The 22,370-nt window shown below is 42.9% G+C and overlaps 1 protein-coding gene across 4 annotated transcripts in view; it reads right to left on the reverse strand.

Moving 5' to 3' along the window:
- Window positions 1–22,370, reverse strand: part of CMKLR2 (chemerin chemokine-like receptor 2) — a 49,144-nt gene that overhangs the window by 1,998 nt on the left and 24,776 nt on the right. For 2 of the 4 annotated variants that reach the window (XM_045367559.2, XM_045367558.2), the window contains exon 3: window positions 742–844. The exons of the other annotated variants lie outside the window; for them this stretch is intronic. The gene's annotated coding sequence lies outside the window, so the exon portion shown is untranslated. The remainder of the gene's footprint in view (window positions 1–741; window positions 845–22,370) is intronic. 4 annotated transcript variants of the gene reach the window in all.

Raw genomic sequence — 22,370 nt, forward strand, 5'->3', positions numbered from 1 at the left:
GTTCAGTGAATGATAAGGAACATGAAGATAAAAATATTTCAGGTTATGGACTAGACATAGTATTTTTTTTCCTTTTTTTGAGACAGGGTCTCACTCTGTTGCCCAAGCTGGAGTGCAATGGCATGATTTTGGCTCACTGCAACCTTAACCTCCTAGGCTCAAGTGCCTCCTACCTCAGCTTCCCCAGTAACTAGGACCACAGGTGCTCACGACCATGCCCAGCCAATTTTAAAATTTTTTTAGAGACAAGGTCTCACTATGTTGCCCAGGCTGGTCTTGAACTCCTGGGCTCAAGTGATCCTCCTACCTCAGCCTCCCAAAGTGCTGGGATTACAGGCATGAGCAACTATGCCCAGCAAACACAGTATATTTTTTGATAGGACTTGTGGTTATACTCATATGTTCAAGTCTTGGTGAGCCTCAGTTTCACTCTGATTATCATTCTCCCAGCATGAGAGTTCATTTCTGTAAATTATTTAGTAATTGGTAAATTAAAATGACAGACTACAGTTATAATTCTTCTGTTTGTAATGCTTGTAGGGCTGACTAGAGAGAGTCTAACATTCAACAAGCATTTATTAGATTCCTATATGCATTATGATTTTATGCAAAAGAAAACAGATTAATGCAAAAGAAAACAGATTAATACTTACAGAGTGATAACTTCACTCTGTAAGATTAATACTTACAGAGTGATTAATACTTACAGACAAATGCAAAAGAAAACAGATTAATACTTACAGAGTGATAACTTCACAATCTGTATTTCAGCCAGGCACAGTGACTCACATCTGTAATCCCAGCACTTTGGGAGGCTGAGGCAGGGAGATCACTCGAGACCAGCCTGGAAAATATAGCAAAAATCTGTCTCTACAAAAAAATTTTTTTTTTTAAATAACCACGTCTGGTGGCTCATACTGTAGTCCCAACTCAGGAGGCTGAGGCAAGAGGATTGCATAAGCCCAGGAGTTTGAAGCTGCAGTGAGCTATGATCAAGCCACTGCACTCCAGCCTGGGTAACAGAGCAGGACCCCACCTCAAAACAAAAAATTTTCCTGAAAAATCTGGATTTGTTGTTGCCCTGACTACTTAAACTCTAGATAAACAGTTCCAACTACTTCCTAATCAATCCACCTGCAGGTGACTGGAGATTTTGACCTGAGATTTTGCATCCAAGGATGTTTTGAGTCCATGTTTATGAAAGCAAACATAGTAATCAGAATTATATCAATATAGATGGCTTCTCATCCAAAAGGTGGCTTTTGGAGTAAATTTGATTATGACCACTTAATTTCTATATTGATATATATATATATATATAATTCTATAGAATGCAATTAAGCTTTATTTAAAATTTTACCTTATTGAAATAATTCTTTTCTATAATAATTTATGACAAAGATTAGATTTTTTTTTTTGAGACAGCCTCCTGTTTTTTATTTATTTATTTATTTTTTTGAGACAACCTCCTGTTACCGAGGCTGGAGTGCATGGCGTGATCTCGGCTCACTGTAGCCTCTGCTTCCTGGGCTCAAGCAATTCTCCTGCTTCAGCCTCCTGAGTAGTTGGGATTACAGATGCCTGCTACCATTCCTGGCTAATTTTTGTATTTTTAGTAGAGACAGGGTTTCACCATGTTGACCAGGCTGGTCTCGAACTCCTGATCTCAAGTGATCCACCCATCTCAGCCTCCCAAAGTGCTGGGATTACAGGTGTAAGCCAGAGTGTCCGGCCAAAGATTGTATTTATTAATCAGTTTTACTTTAATTTTTGCCCATACCAAATTTTGTCTCTTAGAAAACTACCAAAGTAAGTTTTATTTTGTGCCCACCCCCCTGCCCGTTTTTTTTTTTTTTTTTTTTTTTGAGATAGAGTTTTGCTCTTGTTGACCAAGCTGGAGTGCAATGGCGTGATCTCGGCTCACCTCAACCTCGCCTCCCAAGTTCAAGCAATTCTCCTGCCTCAGCCTCCTGAGTAGCTGGAATTACAGGCATGTGGCACCATGCCCGGCTAATTTTTGTATTTTTAGTAGAGACGCGGTTTCTCCATGTTGGTCAAGCTGGTGTTGAACTCCCAACTTCAGGTGATTCGCCCGCCTCTGCCTCTCAAAGTGCTGGGATTACAGGCATGAGCCACTGCATCTGGCCTTTTTTTTTTTTTTTGAGACAGAGTCTTGCTTGTTGCCAGGCTGGAGTGCAGTGATGCCATCTCGGCTCATTGCAACCTCCACCTCCCGGGTTCAAGCGATTCTCCTGCCTCAGCCTCCAGGTATTTTTAGTAGAGACGGGGTTTCACCATGTTGTCCAGGATGGTCTCAATCTCTTGACCTCGTGATCCACCCACCTCGGCCTCCAAAAGTGCTGAGATTACAGTAATAAGCCACCCCGCCCAGCCCCTCTGCCTTTTTTCTCATCAAGGCCAATTTTCTGGGTTAAGAAGACTTAAATGTCAGTTTTTCAATCAGCACAAAAGTGTACTGTGTGCAACTCTGTCTTCTTCCATTTTATTTTGTGCTATTTATATCTGCAGTATTGAAGATCAAGCAGAAAAAAGATTAATAGTTATATTCATTTCATGGAGCTACAATCATACATGAGGCAAATATGTAAAATTTTAGATTATAGTATAAAGAGGTCAAAACATCCTGTGTTGCTCACAGTCATCTCAAATTCAATTTGACTATCACTGAATTCATCATCCTACCTAAAACCTTCTGAGAAATCTAGCAGGGCATAATTAAAAAACAAAAGCAATTTTTTCCCTTCCTCCCAACCCTAACCCAGCAACTTTTTGTTCTTCAATATTCAATTCAAATGCCACCTTTCTTAGAAAATTTTCTGACTTACATTCCTGCAGATAATAATAATAATAATAATTATTATTATTATTAAAACAATTTACAATAAAATAATAGTCAATGTTATTGTGAATTTACTAGATGCCAGACATGCATGATCTAATTTGATCCTCATAAGAATCCTACATACACTTGTAATCCCAGTGCTTTGAGAGGCTAAGGCAGGAGGATTGCTTGAGCCTAGGAGTTTGAGACAAGCCTGGGCGACAAAGTGAGAAACCGTCTCTTAAAAAAAAAAAGATCTTACATTGTAGGTAACTACAGGTGACCCTTGAAAAACATGGGGGGTACCTAGAGGCGCTGACCCCACACACAGTAAAAAAATTTACATAAAGCTTTTCATCGTTATTGAGACATAGTCTCCCGCTGTCACCCAGGTCAGAGTGCAGGGACACAATCATAGCTCAATGCAGCTTCAAACTCTGAGGCTCAAGTGATTCTCCCACCTCAACCTCCCAAGTAGCTGGGACTACAGAAGTACACCACCATGCCTGGCTGATATTTTTATTTTTGTAGAGATGGGGTCTTGTTATGTTGCCCAGGCTGGCCTTGAACTCTTGGCCTTAAGTGATTCTCTTGCCTTAGCCTCCCAAAGTGCTGGAATTATAGGAGTGAGTCACTGTGCCCAGTCTATAATAATAATAATAATAATAATAATAATAATAATATAATATAATATAATAATATAATAAAAATATAATATAATAATAATTATTATTATTTGGAGACAGTGTCTTGCCCTGTTCCCCAAGCTGGAGTGCAGTGGCGCAATCTCAGCTCACTGTAACCTCCGCCTCCCGGGTTCAAGTGATTCTCTTGCCTCAGCCTCCCTAGTAGCTGGGATTACAGATGTCCACCACCGTGCCTTACTAATTTTTATATTTATAGTAGAGATGGGGTTTCACCTTCTTGGCCAGGCTGGTCTTGAACTCCTGACCTCAGGTGATCTGCCCGCCTTGGCCTCCCAAAGTGTTGGGATTACAGGCGTGAGCCACCATGCCTGGCCTTATTATTATTATTATTATTATTATTATCATTATTACTGAGACCTCTCTTGCTCTGTTGGCCAGACTGGAGTGCAGTGGTGCGATCTTGGCTCACTGCAACTTCTGCCTCCTGGGTTCAAGAGATTCTCCTCCCTCAGCCTCCCAAGAAGCTGAGACTAAAGGCTTGTGCCACCATGCCTGACTAATTTTTGTATTTTTAGTAGAGACAAGGTTTCACCATGTTGGCCAGGCTGGTCTTGATCTCCTGACCTCAAGTAATCTGCCCATCTCAGCCTCCCAAAGTGCTGGAATTACAGGCGTGAGCCACCACGCCTGGCCCTATTTCTTTTTTTTTTAGAAACGAGTATTACTATGTTGCCAAGCTGAACTCAAATTCCTGAGCTCAAGGGTTCTTCCTGACTCAGCCTCCTCAGTAGCGGAGACTACAGAAACACACCACCAAACTTGACTTGCATATAACTTTTGACTCCTTCAAAACGTAATTATTAATAGCCTTCTGTTGATCAAAAGCCTTACTAATGACATAAAGCATCAATTAACACATATTTTGTATGTTTTATGTACTATATACTGTATTCTTGCAACAAAGTAAGCTAGAGAAAAGAAAATGTTATTAGGAAATCATAAGGGGCTAAGAGCAGTGGCTCTTTCCTATAATCCCAGCACTTTGGGAGGCCGAGGTGGGTGGATCACCTGAGGTCAGAAGCTCAAGACCAGCCTAACCAACATGATGAAACCCTGTCTCTACTAAACATACAAAATTAGCTGGGTATGGTGGTACATGCCTGTAATCCCAGCTGCTTGGGAAGCTGAGACAGGAGAATTGCTTGAACCTGGGAGGTGGAGGTTGTAGTGAGCCAAGATTGTACCATTGCACTCTAGCCTGGGCAACAGGAGCAAAACTCCATCTCAATTAAAAAAAAAAAAAAAGGAAATCACAAGGAAGAAAACATGTATTTACTAGTCATTAAGTGCAAGTAGACCATCATAAAGGGCTTCATCCTCATCATCTTCACAACAAGTAGGTTGAAGATGAGGAAGAGGATGGGTGGGTCTTGCTGTCTCGGGGTGGTAGGGGCAGAGGGAAAAAAATCTATGCCTAAGTGAATCTGCACAGTTGAAACCCATGTTGTTCAAGGGTCAACTGTACTATTATTGGTCTCATTTATAAGAAACAACACTGAAGCTTATAGCAGCTTAGTAACTTACTCAAGATCACACAACCTGCAATTGCAGGGTCAGGATCTAAAGTCAGATCTGTTGGACCCATGGCCTGAGCTCTTAACCACGACAGCATTCCCCTCTTCTGTCATACTTGTCTTATCACACTTAACACATTATGTTGTCATTAATTTATTTTTAATTTCTCCCCTAATAGACTGTGAACTCTTTGAGAATAAGGACTGTCATTGCTGTACCCCCAGTGCCTTGTATATCTTAATATATCACAGGTGATTAACAGATGCTTAATAAAAGATTGGCTCCCATTCCAAACCAAAGATAATTTTAAAATTTTAAGTGAGATTTTGTGAGTTCACCCCTACGTCAGTGTCACTGCCAGACTCTCTCTAACCTTGACCCAAGTTCTGGTTGTTTTTTTTTTTTTTTTTTTTTTTGAGATGGAGTCTCACTCTGTCACCCAGGCTGGAGTGCAGTGGCGTGATCTGGGCTCACTGCAACCATCGCCCCCCGAGTTCAAGCGATTCTCCTGCCTCAGCCTCCCAAGTAGTTGGGATTACAACTGCCACCGTGCCCGGCTAATTTTTTTTTTTTTTTTGTATTTTTAGCAGAGACAGAGTTTCACCATCTTGGCCAGGCTGGTCTTGAACTCCTGACCTCGTGATCCACCCGCCTCGGCCTCCCAAAGTGCTGGGATTACAGGAGTGAGCCACCACGCCCGGCCAACCCACAGTTCTATCACCAGGATCTTGGCTTATTCCTCGACACCAAATCCCTTCCTTCGCGGGTCCCACTCCAGTGAGCAAGAATTGGCTCCTGTGGTGGTGCCCCATTCTTTCAGGCCCGGGATCTCGCTCTGCCCTCTCACTCACTCCTTCTGGTGCCTGACTCTCCCCAGTGTCAGATCCTTGCCAGCTTAGTCTAAAACTTTGTCTTTTCTGTGTACTAGGACATCCTTACCTTCCAGCTACCTATGATCTGTTCCTTTAGGCTATTAGCAATTCAGAAGCCATATGGCCTATGGGGTGGTCTGAATCACCTTATAAAACCCTAAACAGAATCTCATTCCCCAAACAAAGAAAAGCCCATGGAAGACCCCTAATAGCTTCTAACCACTATCCTCACCAAAAGTCAGGAGCCTCCCCTTCCAATGTCATTACTGACCCTGCTGGGACAGTGTGATCATCTCAGGGCCTGTTGAAGGCAAACATCTTCTTCTGCTTTCTGTTGGGGAAGGGGGTTGGAGGGTGGGATAGTGGTATGTTTACATGTGTGTGCGTATGCCTTGAGGATGAGTGATCTATCTGAACAGAACAACTTCAAACAGAAAGCCCTGCACCAGAGAGGTTCTAATCTTCCAGGAAGCAGATTGCATTAGATTTAAGGTGTAGTTCAGGCTTGGAGAAAAAGCTTCAAGAACAGCTGGTTGATGCTCACCTGAATCTTTTATGGGAAACAGGAGCTTAGGAATTCCCCCAAGACTTACAGCAGATGTTTTTGTGTGATGGTGATGGTGAGGGGTAGGGACAGAGTGGAGAAAAGAGAGACGGCAGAACTTAGCAACTGTCCTACTGAATCCTTGAGTGGACACAGTTAACTTTTGAAGACATACTCTTGTTTACCTATTATACTATGTTTGGCTATTGCTTTACAGTTTTCAGGTACTTCCCGATCTAAGTAAGTTTCCAGACCTCATTTAGACCTTTCCAAATATCTAGAGACTAAATGTATTCATTTCCTAGGGCTGCAGTAACAAAGCACCAGAAACTGCTTGGCCTAAGACAACAGAAATATATTGTCTCACAGTCTGGAGGCTAAGTCTGAAATCAAGGTTGTTTCCTTCTGAGGGCTGTCCTGGAAAATCTTTTCCATGCCTCTTGCCTAGCTTCTTGTGGTTTGCTGGCAAACATTGGCTTTCCTTGGCTTGGACACGTGTTACACTGATCTCTGCCTACATCTTCACATAGCATTCTCCCTGTGTGACTCTGTGTCTAAATCTCCCCTTTATATAAAGACAGCAGTCATTTTGGATTAGGGCCCACCCTTACCTCATTCTATTTTCTATTCTATTGCCTCTGTAAAGACCCCATTTCTCTCTCCCTCTTTTTAAAAATTTTTATATATTTTTTTATTTTTTATTTTTTTAGACAGGGTTTCGCTCTTGTTGCCTAGGCTGGAGTGCAGTGGCATGATCTTGGCTCACTGCAACCTCCATCTCCTGGGTTCAAGCGATTCTCCTGCCTCAGCCTCCTGAGTAGCTGGGACTACAGGCATGCGCCACCATATCTGGCTAATTTTTATATTTTTAGTAGAGATGGGGTTTCACTATGTTGGCCAGGCTGGTCTCGAACTCCTGACCTCGTGATCTGGCTGCCTCAGCCTCCCAAAGTGCTGGGATTACAGGCATAAGCCACTGTGCCCAACCTAGACCCCATTTCAAATAAGGTCACAGTCTGAGGTAATGGGGTTTAGGACTTCAACATATCTTTTTTTGGTGAGGGAGGAGAGTTACCATACAACTCATAAGACTAACTCAGGAGTGGCAACCACCATTTTTGAATCCCGATCACTCATTCATTCAGTCAATATTTGGTGTGCTCACATTGTTCAGGCACTACTCTACTGAGATACTTCACTAAATAAGACAACTATTTCTTCCCTCTTAGATTTTATATTTACCAGGTAGGGATAGATAGTAAAAAAGTAATTAAAATTACATAGTATATTAAAATACGGTAAGTGCTATAGAAAGATGAAAAAATTGAACAGGATAAAGGGAATAGAAGGTAGTTTTAACTTTCTTTCTTTCTTTCTTTTCCTTAAGACAGATTCTTGCTCTGTTGCCTAGGCTGGAGTGCAGTGGCATGATCTCAACTCACTGCAGCCTTCGCATCCTGGGTTCCAGTGATTCTCCTGCCTCGGCCTCCGAGTAGCTGGGGTTACAGGCATGAGCCACCACAGCCAGCTAATTTTCATATTTTTAGTACAGATTGGGTTTCATCATGTTGGCCAGGCTGGTCTCAAACTCCTGACTTCAAGTGATCTGCCTACCTCAGCATCCCAAATGCTAGGATTACAGGCTTGAGCCATTGCACCCAGCCTGGTTTTAATTTTCAATAAGGTGGTCTGAGAAGGACTCGTTGAGAAAATAACAGCAAAGGCTTGATGGAGGTGAGGGAATTAGTCGTGGATATTTCCAGCAAGAGTGTTCCAGGCACTCTTGCTATGGCAGAAGTGTGTCTAACATATTCTAGAAGCAATAAGGATGCCCGTCTGTCTAGGATAGAATGAGAAAACCAAGCAAGAGGAAGATGAGAAGGAAAAAATTCAACAAGAACGTAGGAGGTTACATCATATAGATGCTTGTCAGCCTTTGAAGGATTTTTGCAAAGGGAAAAAGCAATCTGATTTTTATTATAGAAAGATCCCTCTTTCTGCTCTGTTGAGAATAGACTGTTAGGTATAATGGTGGGGCAAACAAGTAAGAAATAGGCAGACCAGATGGAAAATTATTGCAATAATCCTGGCCAGAGATGACAGTGGCTTGGAATAGGTGGTAGCAGTGAAGGTGATGGGAAATGATTAGATTCTAGGTATATTTTGAAGATAGAACCAACAGTTTTCTTGAAGTCAAATATAACCCCTGACATTGGAGCCTTCTGTACCAGAGTCCAAGGACTTCTACATCCCCTTTCCTCCTCTTCTCGTGGGCTAGAATATAGATGCAGTGATGAGCCACCTTGCACCATATAAATGAAGAAAACATGGTTTTTCATTTATAGAAGTTTGGGCCCCTGGGTGACCTCATGGAACAGAGCTGCCCTACTTTTCTGGACCACTTCCTTTAGATTACTAAGTGAAAATATTCTCCTGGAATCCTTTTGGGCTATTTATTTTTTTCTTACAAAACTGAGTGGGTCTGTGGAACAGGCTTTTTTTTTTTTTTTTTTTTTTTTTTTTGAGACGGAGTCTCGCTCTGTCACCCAGGCTGGAGTACAGTGGCCGGATCTCAGCTCACTGCAAGCTCCGCCTCCCAGGTTCATTCCATTCTCCTGCCTCAGCCTCTAGAGTAGCAGGGACTACAGGTGCCCACCACCACGCCTACCTAATTTTTTATATTTTTAGTAGAGACAGGGTTTCACTGTGTTAGCTAGGATGGTCTCAATCTCCTGACCTGTGATCCGCCCATCTCAGCCTCCCAAAGTGCTGCGATTACAGCCTTGAGCCACTGCGCCTGGCTGGAATGGGCTTTTGTTAAAGCAGCTGAACCTGTATCCTAACTAATATGACTTTCTAGGCCCTGCCTTTGAGCACTGTGGTGGAGCCCTGGCAGTGCTCACCTCCTGTGACAAGATGTTATAAGAAGTCTTTGAGGTAGGAGCTATTTCTCACAATGGTTATGGCTTCAGAAGCTCACTGGAGGAGGCAGAGGGGAGCTTCCCTTAGAGGGGACAGAAAGGGAAAGAAGCTGGCCTTATGAGGAGGAACTCTTACCCCAGCAATGGTTAGGGAGGTATTTAGGAAATCCCCTTTTTAGCCATGAAGACTTAACATGAAGGAGGTTTTGCAGTTGACTATGGTGGGTTAAAGAGGTGCTGCTGGTAAGACTCTGCTGCCTTTTTTTCTGCTGCCTTTTTTTTTTTTTTTTTTTTTTTTTAAGACAGGGGTGTTGCTCTGTCACCCAGACTGGAGAGCAGTGGCAGAATCATAGCTCACTAGGCAGTAACCCAGTTACCCTGATTAGAGAATGAAGTAGGCCAGGCACAGGGGCCCACACCTGTAATCCCAGCACTTTTGGAGGCTGAGGCAAGGGCACTGCTTGAGCCCAGGAGTTCAAGACCAGCCTGGGCAACATAGTGAAGACCCTGCCTCTATGAAAATAAGAATACATTTTTTTCCAGAAAAGAGAATGAAGGCCAAGCCTGGTGGCTCATGCCTGTAATCTCAGCACTTTGGGAGGCCAAGACAGGCAGATCACTTGAAGTCAGGAGTTCAAGACCAGGCTGGCCAACATGGCAAAACCCTGTCTCTACTAAAAACACAAAAATTAGCCAGATGCAGTAAGGCGGAGGTTGCAGTGAGCTGAGATCACACCACTGCACTCAAGTCTGGCAACAGAATGAGACTCCATCTCAAAATATAAAATAAAAAAAAGAATGAAGTAGAAGTGGGTGAGGTGTCTGCTAAGTTGTACTTTGAACTAGAAACATGGTTGAGTGTAACTTTGGGGCAGAGCACAGCTTACAGGTAGGAACTGACAGACCCAATCTGTGGAGATTAGAGGGTGAAAATGAACTGTGTAATAATGCAATCTCAAAGTAATATCGGTGCTTTCAAAGGCAAAATGTGTTTACAAAGAAAGCTTACTACCTTGAGCATTTCTGCCAACTTAAAGGGCCTATAGAGATGTTTCTTTAAATTATTAAAAAGTCGTATTACACTGTATAATCAATCATGTCGTGTCGTAGTTCCCTGTTTATTTTTGGTGGGATAAGAGAGAAAGGACAAAAAGAGACACAAAAAGAAAATGGGGGAAATTTTTCCTCAATTTAGCCGTGTGAAGATATACATATATACATGCACACACATATATACATATGCATATATACAAATAGTTTTTGAGGGCTGATGGGAGGATGTGAATGAAGGATCAGAGGTAAATAGGAGGGATGTCTGGGCGATAGAAAGAGGCTGTGGTGGGCAGTAATCAGAAATGAAGACAGATAGTAGGTGGATATTAGGTCTCTTTTTTTTTTTATTTTTGAGACAGAGTCTCTTTCTGTCATTCAGCCTGGAGTGGAGTGGTGCAGTCTCAGCTCACTGCAACCTCCACCTCCCAGATTCAAGCAATTCTCACTCGAGAATCAAGTGTGAAAAATCAAGTGATTTTTGTGCCTCAGCCTCCCAAGTAGCTGGGATTACAGGCATGCGCCACCACACCGGGCTAATTTTTGTATTTTTAGTAGAGACAGGGTTTTGCCATGTTGGACAGGCTGGCCTTGAACTCCTGACCTCAAGTGCTCCACCCCCTTTGAACTCCCAAAGTGCTGGGATTACAGGTGTGAGCTACCACGCCCGGCAGCATTAGGTCTTTAAATCCAGGTTTAAAATAAACAGGATCATTAAAAAGGCAGGATCAAGTGGTCTTGGTCGGCAGTGACTTTCCATTGAGATGTCCATGTAGTCTTCTCAGTTTGGAAGAGCACAATAACAAAGCCAGGATGAGGCTTTTCAACTTGACAGAAAAGAGGAAATGGCTACTGTATTTGTCTTAAACCATAGGTGCTGCTGAAAGGCACATAAATAATTCTGACTGAAATAAAGACTAATAAAGGTCTCTATGAGCATAGAAAGTTTGTGTAGCCACTTAACCGCCAAGCTGTACTGTGAACAGGGATATATGTAGGGCCTCCCAAGTCTATTAGAAGTGTGTGAAAAATGCTTGGTGTGAAGCAAGGTTCAGAGAACCTCCATGAAGCCTCTGGTTTAAGTTCCATAGAAAGTGAAGGGACATATTTACTGCAGGGATTCAGCTGCTTTGAGGACCCACGTTATCACATTCCTGGGTTACTTCTACCTAGATACTCAAATGGCAAATCGTGTGCTTGTGGAGTATAGGACTACCTATTGAATTAAACAATCTGGTGTCTGATCTATTCAGATTTAATAGATGGCAAAGCTGAAACTCTTTTCTAAATAAATAAATTTTACTGCAAGAGGTCTGGCAGAAAGTGTAATAATAAACAGTCTATAAAATCCAGATGATTTTGGGGAAGGACACCTGGTAGGGGTGTGTAACATTAAACTTTTAAGTGTGGCTTTCAACAAGGCTTGGCTATAGAGGGAAACATTTTGTTCATCTACCTTGACAAAACACAAAGATTCTTTCTGGCAGAACATTTGGTGAATGAAGAGAGGTTTAATTTTGTTCTGTATTGTTGAGTTAGATGGGTTTTCATGGACCACTGCAAAAAACGTACACCTCAAAGAATCTTAAGGCAGTTTAGGCTCTAAGCTGGTTTGAACAGAGAGAAGGACTTGATATTGTGAACTTTGTCTACGTAGGTTGCCTGTGTAGAGTTCTCCACACACTCTGGTAAAAAGAACTCAAGCTCTGAATATGTCTCCTGTTAACACCACAGCAGCTGTTGGGGGAACATGTATTTTGCTTCTGACTAGATAACAGGAAGGAATAGAAAAGGCAGGGAGCAGTGGCTCACGCCTGTGATCCCAGCACTTTGAGAGGCTGAGGCAGGCGGATCACTTGAGTCAGGAGTTCAAGACCAGCCTGGCCAACATGGTGAAACCCATCTCTACTAAAGATACAAAAATTAGCCGGGTATGGTGGTGCGTGCCTGTCCCAGCTACTCAGGAGACTGAGGGAGGAGAATTGCTTGAACTCGGGAGGTGGAGGTTGCAGTGAGCCAAGATGGTGCCACTGCACTCCAGCCTGGGCAATACAGTGAGACTCCATTTAAAAAAAAAAAAAAGAATGAATAGAAAGAATTGATGGACACAAGAGAGATTTCTCCAGTGAAAACCACAGATCCATGACCTATCAAACATATGGTCAGCAAGCTGTTTTTCAAGGGCTGTCTTCTTAGGGAAGAAAGATTTTTTGAAACATGTATATGTGTGTTTTGCCCTGGGGAGGTAGTATTTGGGACATTGCTGAGTATTTTCCACTGTCAAACATAAACTATACTACACCCCACAATGCACTCAAGATGTTTGGCATCAGTAGAGTATTTTGTTGCCATTCAGATGAACGATCTCTGCTTGGAAGGCGTTGAGGCACAACAACACTTTAAAAAGAGACCCTCTTTATTCACCCAAGGGAAGGAAAGGGAGGCTAGATGGAAATTGAAGGTTGGGTGGTGATATTGTCGCTGCTGCCAGTTGGGAGGTGGTAGAATAACCCTCACACCCCAACCCCTGGCATAGCTTATCCTGTAATAGAGACGCAGCTTGCCTAGCTGTAGCTCCTGTGTCATTTATTACTTAATGCCAGGCATTAAGACAAATGACAATATTCTTTGGTATATTAGGAAGAATGAAAGTATTTTGATTTGGCTCGAGAAGGGATAACATCAATGGGAGTGTTCTGATGACAAAGGCCTTTGAATGTCATGCTTAAGGGTTTAGATTTTATTCCATTGCTCCCAAAGCACGTAAAAATGTTTGTAGCAGGGAGCGACGTGACAGAATATTTGTTTTTGTAAAGATCATCTGGTAGCAGTTTGCAAGATGGTTTGGAAAAGAATTTGAATGGAAGTAAGACAATCATTCAGGAGCCTATTACCACAATTGAAGTCAAAGATGGAAGGGCCTTACACAGTGAGAGAATTGAGATGAGGGAGATGTATTTGAAAGACACTGATTTGAGAAATGAATAGAATCTTTCAGGAAGCTTAGATGAATTGCGAATAATCTTCACAATAACGTTTTTCTTGAGTTGGCATTGAAAACCTTGAACACAAAAGCGAGCTAATTTTAGGCATACAAATGTTTTATCAGTTTTAAAGGCAGTGAGATTAGGAGAGAGAAAATTTTTCCTTTTCAAAGAATAATTGAATCAAATGGAAATTAATAATACCTATTTTCATGATGCTGGGATCGAATTCTTGTCATAAAAGGCATTTGCAGCCTCATCCGCGCGTCAGCCCCCATGCTTCACTTTGACAGTTTGAAAAAAGAGAACACAGCCCATGTACGGGAAGTCAACGCCCACTTATGTACCTGTTGTTTTAATGCTCCACCCAGAAATTAGTGTTCTAACTTGTACAATCTGTATGGCTCTGTTAATTGCTGGGGGTGAATGATTATCCTTAGGTTATGAAGAAACTTTTAGGCTTAATTCCTTTGCAGACTTTAAGATCATTAACACACATGTATAATGTAAATATCAGGCACTATCACGGTCTATGGGTTGTAGAATTAGACTGCCCGCTCTCAAATCCCAGTTCCTCCTGTTTCTGGCTGTGGGATCATGGACAAATCACCTGCTACCAAGAAACCTGTTTCCTCCCTTGTAAAATGGGAATAGTAATAGCACCTAACTCATAGGGTTGCCGTAATGATCACATGAGGAAATCCTTAAAAAGTGGTTAGCTCAGTGCCTGGCACACAAAGCATGCTCAATAATTGTAGGTATTGATCATTATCTACAAGTTTTAGCTTAGGACTTTTAAAAGCAGTGGATAATAAAAGGGAAGCAGAGAGAGAGAGTGGGACTTCTTTGAGTTACTTCATGAAAAGGGTGAGAAGATAGTATACTATTTTATATCAGGGACTTGAACATTCTTGGATTTTGGTATGCATGGGAGGTCCTGAAATGAGTCTCCGGTGGATACTGAAGGATAACTGTACTAATTTGGAGATTTCTATCTATGATCAAGACTTTCAAACATTACATTGTTACATTATGATTCTTTCCAAGACTTGAGATAAAGCTTGGGAAGAAGTTACCACTTGTTTCAGTTTATAAACTAGAAAAAAAAAACCTATGCACATCATCCCATTGACTTTAAATCCTCTTTAGATTACTCATAACACCTAATACAGTATAAATGCTATGAAATAGTTGTTGTATTGTTTAGGGAATGACAATAAGAAAAAAAAAGCCTGGGCATGTTTAGTACAGATAGAGCCATTGATTTTTTTTCTTCTGAATATTTTTGACCTGTGAACCTACAGATATGGAGGGCCAACTGTGTTTTCTTCTTTTTTGAGACCAAGTCTTGCTCTGTCACCCAGGCTGGAGTGCAATGGCACAATCTTGACCCATTGCAACCTCCATCTCCTGGGTTCAAGTGATTCTCTTGCCTCAGCCTCCCGAGTAGCTAGGATTACAGGTGTCCGCCACCATGCCCAGTTAGCTTTTATATTTTTAACAGAGACGGAGTTTCACCATGTTGGCCAGGTTGGTCTTGAACTCCTCACCTTAGGTGATCCACCTGGCTCAGCTTTTCAAGGTACTGGGATTACTGGCGTGAGCCACCACACCTGGCCCCAGCTGTGTTTTCTTAAAAAGAGATCTCTGTGGCCGGGCGCGGTGGCTCAAGCCTGTAATCCCAGCACTTTGGGAGGCCGAGGCGGGCGGATCACAAGGTCAGGAGATCGAGACCACAGTGAAACCCCGTCTCTACTAAAAATACAAAAAATTAGCCGGGCGCGGTGGTGGGCGCCTGTAGTCCCAGCTACTCAGGAGGCTGAGGCAGGAGAATGGCGGGAACCCGGGAGGCGGAGCTTGCAGTGAGCCGAGATCGCGCCACTGCACTCCAGCCTGGGCAACAGCGTGAGACTCCGTCTCAAAAAAAAAAAAAAAAAAAAAAAAGAGATCTCTGTTTATACAAGTCACTTTTTATCAGGAAGAATATGGGCACTGAATTTGGAAACCTTGATGGCACAGAACTTCTGTAACTTTACATTTGTAGGGCATGTGACTGGACAACTGTTAGAGATCCGAAATGTTTAGCTTATGTTGCAGATACGTTCATCCATATAAACAGTCAGAACTAAAGCTTTCATCCTCTTTAGTGTCTTCTGGGCAATGTTATGTATTGTAACATAACAAAGAACTGATTTTGGAAGCAAGTATCACGGCAGGGTACCTACCAGATTATAAAACTTCTCATATATAGATATTACCCATGGTTTAAAAATTTTTTTAAAGGCTACAAGTGACTATGTCTGAGACTAGAATATTTAATCATGACCTGAAATCTCTACAGGCCAAGACAGGCTTCTGAAAAGCCCAGGAAACATGGTGGAAATTTGTATTCCTGTATCTCTGCCTTCTATTTCATTATTGTTTGGCACTGAAGATGTTTTCGTTCTCAATCACACACTGTCAGTGACATTTATAGAAGTCCAGGGAGAATATCCGGTTTAGGCTGGAAACTGAATTGGTGGTCAATGTATTCTTATTTTAATTTACATCAAGATACTTCCTCTCTTAAAGAAAGAAAAGGCTGTCTCCTAAAGGGGAGGGAACAGTAATCAGGGAACTTGCAGAATATATTGAGATTGCAGCCACTTCACAAAACAATACTGTTCATTATCCAGAGAGGTAATACGTGAACTCAGTGAAGGGGAGGGGAGGGAAACTTGTTTTTGTAGCAACGGTAACGCTGTTTCAACACAGCAGCAAAAGGAGGGGGAGGAGGAAAATTCTAGAACTTCCTTTCATTCGTACAGAATGCTTGAAAATATTTTTGCCTTTTTTCCTCCTAGGAGGAGATACAGAGGAGTATAGGATAAAATGTAGACATAAAAGATAAACCACAGGTTAAAAGACTTGCTTGTTGATCACAACTAAACAATGGGGGTGCCAGATTCATTATTGTGATGATTTAATGTTTTAAGATATTTGTTATGGGCTTTTATTTTATTTCATTTTTTTGGAGACAGAATTTCGCTCTGTTACCCAGGCTGGAGTGCAGTGGCGTGATATGGCTCACTACAACCTCCACCTCCCAGGTCCAAGTAGTTCTCATGCTTCAGTCTCCCAAGTAGCCACGCCCGGCTAATTTTTGTATTTTTAATAGAGATAGGGTTTCGCCATGTCGGCCAGGCTGATCTTGAACGCCTGGCGTCAAGTGATGTGCCTGCCTCAGGCTCCCAAAGTGTTGGGATTACAGGCATGAGCCACTACACTGGCCATAATAGACATTTTTTTTTTTTTTTTTTTTTGAGACGGAGTCTCGCTCTGTTGCCCAGGCTGGAGTGCAGTGGCACAATCTCGGCTCACTGCAAGCTCTGCCTCCCGGGTTCATGTCATTCTCCTGCCTCAGCCTCCTGAGTAGCTGGGACTACAGGTGCCCACCACCACGCCCAGCTAATTTTTTTTGTATTTTTAGTAGAGACGGGGTTTCACCATGTTAGCCAGGATGGTCTCGATCTCCTGACCTTGTGATCTGCCCGCCTTGGCCTCCCAAAGTGCTGGGATTACAGGCATGAGCCACCATACCTGGTCCATCATAGACATTTTAAATTATTTTATGGTAATGAAAAAAAAGCTGGTAACTGCAACACTCTATTTTCTCATGGCCAATCTATATTTGGAACAGATTGTTGAGTTCTGCAAAACAGACATTGGAGGGACCGTTGGAAAACAAAAGCAGTGCAAAAGAAAGAACTCTGGAGGGTTATGGAGGGGACTTGAAATTAGTCTTTGTTGGAATGCTTAAGGAACCAGTGAGAAAGGAAGACTTAAGCAGTTTGATGACTATCTTCAGATACTTGAAGATGCCAGGGCAGAAAATGTTGGCATAATAGTCAAGAACATTTTGGCTTAAAAGAAGCAAGAAGTTACATCTGTTTAATATTGAGAAAGTTAAAAGTCTACAAAACAAGCAAGCAAGCAAGCAAGCAAGCAGAATGCATTGCATTGGGTGGGCACTAAGGGAGTTTGATCACAGCCTGGATACTGCTGGCTGGGGATACTCCAGAAGGCACTGACTCATGCATTAAGCGACTTTTCACATCATCCTTCAAGGGCAAGACTCTATGATAATGGATATCATTTTTGAGCTCTTATTCTCTATTTACAGATTAGGAAGCTGAAGGTCAAGAAAATTAAAAAATGTATAAAAACTATTCAGAGGCCAGGTGCGGTGGCTCACGCCTGTAATCCCAGGAGGGGATTTAGGAGGGGATTTGGGAGGCTGAGGTGGGTGGATCACCTGAGGTTGGGAGTTCAAGACCAGCCTGACCAACATAGAGAAACTCCGTCTCTACTAAAAACATAAAATTAGCTGGGAGTAGTGACGCATGCCCGTAATCCCAGCTTCTAAGGAGGCTGAGGCAGAAGAATCACTTGAACCAGGGAGGTGGAGGTTGCAGTGAGCCGAGATCACGCCACTGCACTCCAGCCTTGGCAATAGGAATGATACTCCATCTCAAAAACAAACAAACAAACAAAACCCCAAAAACTATTCAGTGGCGTGTTTAGCATTCTTGTCTAAATTGGTAAATGCCTATGTTCTTAACTACCAGGCATTTGGGGCACAAGAATCCTTCTTCAAAAGTCCTTAAACCAGGCTGCATGCAGTGGCTCACACCTGTAATCCCAGCACTTTGGGAGGCCAAGGCAGGCGGATCACGAGGTCAGGAAATCAAGACGATCCTGGTTAACAGGGTGAAACCCCGTCTCTACTAAAAATACAAAAAAATTAGCCGGGTGTGGTGGCGGGCGCCTGTAGTCCCAGCTGCTTGGGAGGCTGAGGCAGGAGAATGGCATGAACGGCATGAAAGGCGGAGCTTGCAGTGAGCTGAGATTGCACCACTGTACTCCAGCCTGGGCGACAGAGTGAGGCTCCGTCTCCAAAAAAAAAAAAAAAAAAAAAAAAAAAAAAAAAAAAAAAATGGCCGGGCGCGGTGGCTCAAGCCTGTAATCCCAGCACTTTGGGAGGCCGAGACGGGCAGATCACGAGGTCAGGAGATCGAGACCATCCTGGCTAACACGGTGAAACCTCGTCTCTACTAAAAAAAAAATACAAAAAACTAGCCGGGCGAGGTGGTGGGCGCCTGTAGTCCCAGCTACTAGGGAGGCTGAGGCAGGAGAATGGCGTAAACCCGGGAGGCGGAGCTTGCAGTGAGCTGAGATCCGGCCACTGCACTCCAGACTGGGCGACAGAGCGAGACTCTGTCTCAAAAAAAAAAAAAAAAAAAAAAAAAAAGTGCTTAAACCAGGCCAGGTGTGGTGGCTCATGCCTGTAATCCCAGCACTCCGGGAGGCTGAGGTGGGTGGATCACTTGAGCTCAGGAGTTTGAGACCAGCCTGGCAAACACAGTGAAACCCTATCTTTACTAAAAATACAAAAATTAGCCAAGGGTGGTGGCACACACCTGTAATCCCAGCTACTTGGAGGTTGAGGCAGGAGAATCGCTGGAACCCTGGAGACGCAGGTTGCAGTAAGCCAAGATCACACCACTGCACTCCAGTCTAGGTGACAGAGCAACACTCTGTCTCAAAAAAATAAATAAAAATAAAAATAAATAAATAAATAGTGTTTAAACCAGGAAAGAGCGATGCTGAATTTTAGAGAATAAATCTACATTCCTTTTCTAGAACTGCACCTGTAGCTGAATGAAAAAACAAAACAAAACACAAAATAAACCATTCTTTCCTGCAGAGGAGGATGACTTGATAGGAGGAAGCCCAGAAGAATGCATAGAAAAGAAAGCGACTTTGGTTCTTTCTTAGACTCTTCCTCATCACTCCCGTCTTCTCATCTCCACCTCCAGACCCAGTGGAACAGCCAGTTTGTAAGAACAGTTTTTAATTTTGAGCTTTTATCATAGCTTTATTTTAGTACTATATCAGAAGTCCACATTTGCCCAGGGTCTGCTGTGTTCCTTGGGCTGGTTCTGACTCTGTTGTTAAAGTCACTGCAGGATGACTTTACAAGAACCAAATTGCCAGACATAAACCAACTCTCATCCAGCCTCTGCAAGCTGGATTCTGAGGAATAAATGAAGAGAGGACACTCAGGCAAATGCATATTTATTCTTTTTTTGTTTGTTTTTTAGACCGAGTCTTGCTCTGTCTCCCTGGCTGGAGTGCAGTGGCGTGATCTCGGCCCACTGCAACCTCCGCCTCCTAGGTTCAAGCAATTTGTCCTGCCTCAGCCTCCCAAGTAGCTGGGACTACAGGCACACACCACCACACCCAGCTAATTTTTGTATTTTTAGTAAAGACGGGGTTTCACCATATTGGCCAGGCTGGTCTCAATCTCTTGACCTCATGATCTGCCAGCCTCGGCCTCCCAAAGTGCTGAGGTTACAGGTGTGAGCTACTGCGCCCAGCCCAAATGCATATTCTTTACTGCTCCGGAGCTGGTTAAGTCCCCAATGCCCTTTCAGCCTCTCTTGGTGACCTGTAGGACTCCTATGTGAACCTGTAGGATTGCATTTGTCCAAGGGCCTGTCCTTTCCTCTGGGACCCAGTGTGATTGCTTTTAGGTTTTTTCCTTCTAGGTTTTCTAAGGGCAAGGGTACTTCAGATGGTGCAAATCCAGGTGCTCGTTAACACTTCAGGCGCAGGACATGGATGAGAGAGAAGAAAATCAAACACGGAAAGAAAAATTTTAACCCAGTATCTTGCTCTAATCAAAGCCTTCCAACTAAATCCCTTTGTAGGATTCTGGGGATTCCATTCTGTGCTCTGCCTAGCAGTGCTCTTGAATGGAATGGGGTTCATTCTGGGAGCAGTGCCCTGTAGAGGTTATGACCCACTGTCACATCTTGAGTCTCCCCTTTACTCTTCAGTTTCATTTTAAAAATGTCATTGTAATTAAAATTTTTTTTTTGTAGAAATGGGGTCTTGCTATGTTGCCCAGGCTGGTCTAGAACTCCTGGGCTCAAGCAATCCTTCCACCTCAGCCTCTCAAAGTGCTGGGATTACAGGTGTGAGCCACCATGCTCAACCCAGTCTGTTTCTTTTTGTAGTTTTACCCTCAAAACTGCCATCACTTCTTTATTAAAACAAATGAGAGCCATTTTCTCTCAATACACTATTGTGCACAAAGGTTTGTGATCCATCTTCGAACACCTGGACAGCTCGCTCTACACATCCAGGGATTCCAGCCAGTGGAATATTTTCCATGTTGGTTTTCCCCCTTGATCCACCCAAAAGTTTAGATTGTATGATGGAGGGCTGAGATTAGAGTGAGACAGGTGAAGCTGGGTTATGGAAGAGCAGGGTAGGACCTTGTCTTTGTTTAAAAATTTGGTATTTTGTTAATCGTGGATTATTTTCTGTTAATTTTAATTACTGAGGCTTTTGGTACCTGTTAAATTTTGCCTCAATTGCCTTATCCTAGTTCTGACCTGCCATAATGCTTGATCCTGTTTAAGTCTGTGGATATTAGGCAGTCCTGTGTGTTGAAAAAGCATTGGAACTTAGGAAAGATGGTTCTAAAATGTAGCTCTGAATATCACTAGCTATGTAACTTTGGGTGGGTCAGTGGCCCAATTGGGACCCCAGGTATCAAATGTGGAAAATACAGGTGACATCTAATTCTAAACTTTTATGATTCTGCCCCTAGTGTTTCCTAACTGAGAAGCTCAAAGATAGCAGCACCATATATTCTAGCTCTTGTATTACTCTCCATTCCTCAAACAAGCACCAAATCCAGTCCCTTGGACATTCAAACAACGTCTTCCAGTAAATGGTTTTTTGCACATTGGAACAAAAATATAGATCAAGGTCCAAACCAAAAAGCCTACACAAATTAAAAACATTCTGCAAATGAAAACAAAACCTTCCCAAACAAGACTATTGTACCTCCCTCATTCCTCCCACAGAAAAGAACCAACTGAAATCATTAGTGTTTCTGATTCGTTAAAGTATGGCAAAGTCTTACTGCTTCCCCCACCCCGCCCCAGGAAATATTCTATTCCAATATTTCAGGTTTTGAGTGAAGCAGACTTATGTAATCATCCTGTCCTTGGGGATTTCTGTCCATCTAAAGATGCTAGAACCACCCTAATGAGTCACAGTTCATAAAATGTAACATCTGTGAGAGAAGGTTATAAACATCAGCGGTGCCCAGAACAGCTGTAGAATTTTAGAAGAAACAGAATTTCCACTTCCCAACTAGTTCTTCATATTTCAGTTCACATAACTAGAAAGCAGGGAGAGAGAGCATTAGTGCGTATAGCCCAAACCCCCTTTTCTTTTCTCCTCTTTTTTCCTTGAGAGAGAGAGAGACTGGGTGCAAGGCCTCACACCTGTAATCCCAGCACTTTGGGAGGCCCAGGTGGGCAGATGACTTGAGGCCTGGAGTTCAAGACCAGCCTGGTCAACATGGTAAAACCCCATCTCCACTAAAAATACAAAAAATTAGCTGGGCGTGGTGGCACATGCCTATAATCCCAGCTACTTGGAGGCTGAGGCAGGAGAATTGCTTGAGCCTCAGAGGTGGAGGTTGTAGTGAGTCAAGGTTGCACTACTATACTCCAGCCTGGGCAACAGAGTGAGACTCTCATTTAAAGAAAGAGAGAGAAAGGAGAGAGAGAGAGAGAGAGAGAGAGAGAGAGAGAGAGAGAGCAAGCATGAGTGCGAGCACATGCGCAAGAGTGCCTGGAGGGAAAGAGGCAAAGAAGGAGGGAAGGGAAAAGATCCTGGTTCAGTGGTAAAATACATGACCTTAAAATAGAAAACGTATTTTAAGAGCTCTTTTCTTTTTTTTTTTTTTTTTTTTGAGACGGAGTCTAGCTCTGTTGCCCAGGCTGGAGTGCAATGGCGGGATCTCAGCTCACTGCAAGCCCCGCCTCCTGGGTTCACGCCATTCTCCTGCCTCAGCCGCCCGAGTAGCTGG

The sequence above is a fragment of the Macaca fascicularis genome, chromosome 12 (assembly GCF_037993035.2).
Source record: "Macaca fascicularis isolate 582-1 chromosome 12, T2T-MFA8v1.1".
NCBI classification, from domain to species: Eukaryota; Metazoa; Chordata; class Mammalia; order Primates; family Cercopithecidae; genus Macaca; species Macaca fascicularis.